Genomic DNA, 2115 nt, shown 5'->3' with positions numbered 1-2115 from the left:
AAGCATAATAATATTCACATCATGTAGTTACCCAAAGGAGAAGAGAGAGACCACAGGATCAAGAAACTATTTGAAAAAAATTACTAATGAAAACTTTACTAACCTGGTGAAGGAAAAAGACACACAAGTCCAGGAAGTGCAGAGTCCCAAACAAGATGAACCAAAAAAGGGCCAACACCAAGACACATCATTATTAAAATGGGAAGGTTAAAGGCAAAGAAAGAATCTTAAAAAGCATCAAGAGAAGAACAGTTAGCTACCTACAAGGGAGAGCTCATTAGACTGTCAGCTGATTTCTCAAAGGAAACATTTCAGGCCAGAAGAAATTAGCATGAAATATTCAGTGATAAAAAGCTAGGAGCTACAACCAAGACTACATTACCCAGCAAGGCTATCATTTGAAGTTGAAGGAGAAATAAATAGCCTCCAGAACAAGATAAAGGTAAGAGAGTTCATTACCACGAAACTGGTATTATAAGAAACTAGAGGCCTGGTGCATGAATTCATGCACATTGAAAGGAAATTAATTAGAAGGTGGCCGGTGGGGCCGGAATGGGCGAGGGGCCGGACACACCCTGGAGCCAACCTCCCATGGTCCCTCCCCAGCCGGCTGCACCTGGGGTGGTGCCGGGTCTGGAAGGGCATCTGCGGACTGAGCAGGGTCCCTCCGGCAGGTGGGGGTCCCTCGGCCTGGCCTGCGGAAATTGGGCTGAAACCGTGCACTGGGCCTCCGACATCCCCTGAGGGCGTCCCGGAGTGCAAGAGGGCACTCTGCAAAGCTGCTGTCACTGGGCAGCTCCTGCATTGAGCATCTGCCTCCTAGTGGTCAGTGCACGTCATATGGGCCAGTCGCTTAGCCTTTTATATATATAATGATAAAGGGTCCTCTATAGAAGAAGATGAAGAAGAAGAGAAGAAGAAAACAAACATATAAATAATTAAGAATAAAATTCTCTCTCTCTCTCTCTCTCTCTCTCTCTCTCTCTCTCTCCCTCCTTCCCTCCCTCCCTGCCTCTCTCTATAAAATACATAAAAAATATATTACAAAAAATAATACAAGACCCAAATATATGCTGTCTACAAGAGAACCACTTTAGAATGAAAGATACACAGAGATTAAAAGTAGAGGAATGGATAAAGATATTTCATTAAAATAGAAATTTTAAAAAGCTGGGAGAGCAATACTTAAACAAAATAGACTTTAAAACAAAGGCTATAATAAGAAAAAAAGAAGGACACTATATAATGATAAAGGAATCAATTCAATTAGAGAATATGCCCCTGTAAACTTTTATGCACCCAACATAGGAGCACCTAAATATACAAAGCAAATTTTGATGGACATAAAGCAAGAGATCGACAGTAATACAGTCATAGTAGGGGACTTTAACACCACATTGACATCAATGGATAGGAATTCCAGACAGATAATCAACAAGAAAACAGTCATTTTAAAAGAAAAACTAGATCAAATTATTTTAATTAATATCATCAGAGCATTTCATACAAAAGAAGCACAATATTATTATTGTCAAGTGCAGATGAAAGCTTTTCTAAAACTGACCACATTTTAGGACAAAAACAAGTCTCAATACATTTAAGAAGATTGAAATCATATCAAACAACTTCTCTCACCATGATGTTATAAAATTACATAAAATCACAAGAAAAAAACAAGCAGAAAATTACACAAAAACATGGGGGCTAAATAATTTGCTAATAATAAATGAATATGTTAACTATAAAATCAAGGAAGAAGTCAAAAGATAGTTTGAAACAAATGAAAATGAGAGCACAATAACCCAAAACATATGGGACTCAGAGAAAGCAGTCCTAAGAGGGAAATTCATAGCATTACAAGCCTACCTCAAAAAAGAAGAAAAAATCTCAAACAATCTGACTTTACACTAAAGGAACTAGACACACAAAAGTCCTGGACCAGAAGTCTTCACAGATTAATTTTACCAAACATGTAAAGAAGAATTAACACCTATCCTTTTCAAGCTATTCCAACAATTTCAAGAGGAGGGAAGACTTCCAAGCTCATTTTATGAGACCAGAATCGTCCTAATTCCAAAAACCAGAAAAGGACAATACAATAAATAACTAAAAATA

General features: G+C 37.9%; 1 long non-coding RNA gene across 1 annotated transcript in view; it reads right to left on the bottom strand.

The window, feature by feature from the left end:
- Positions 1-215: 215 nt before the first annotated feature.
- The window catches only part of LOC106726563, a 19378-nt gene continuing 17478 nt past the window's right edge, over positions 216-2115 (bottom strand). Inside the window, exon 3 of the long non-coding RNA XR_001362629.1 lies at positions 216-424. This is a non-coding gene — a long non-coding RNA (uncharacterized LOC106726563). The remainder of the gene's footprint in view (positions 425-2115) is intronic.

Source organism: Myotis brandtii, unplaced genomic scaffold, assembly GCF_000412655.1.
Source record: "Myotis brandtii unplaced genomic scaffold, ASM41265v1 scaffold1074, whole genome shotgun sequence".
In the NCBI taxonomy this organism is placed as follows: domain Eukaryota; kingdom Metazoa; phylum Chordata; class Mammalia; order Chiroptera; family Vespertilionidae; genus Myotis; species Myotis brandtii.
Note: the sequence above shows the minus strand (reverse complement) of the source record. Positions and strands in the feature narration are given on the sequence as shown.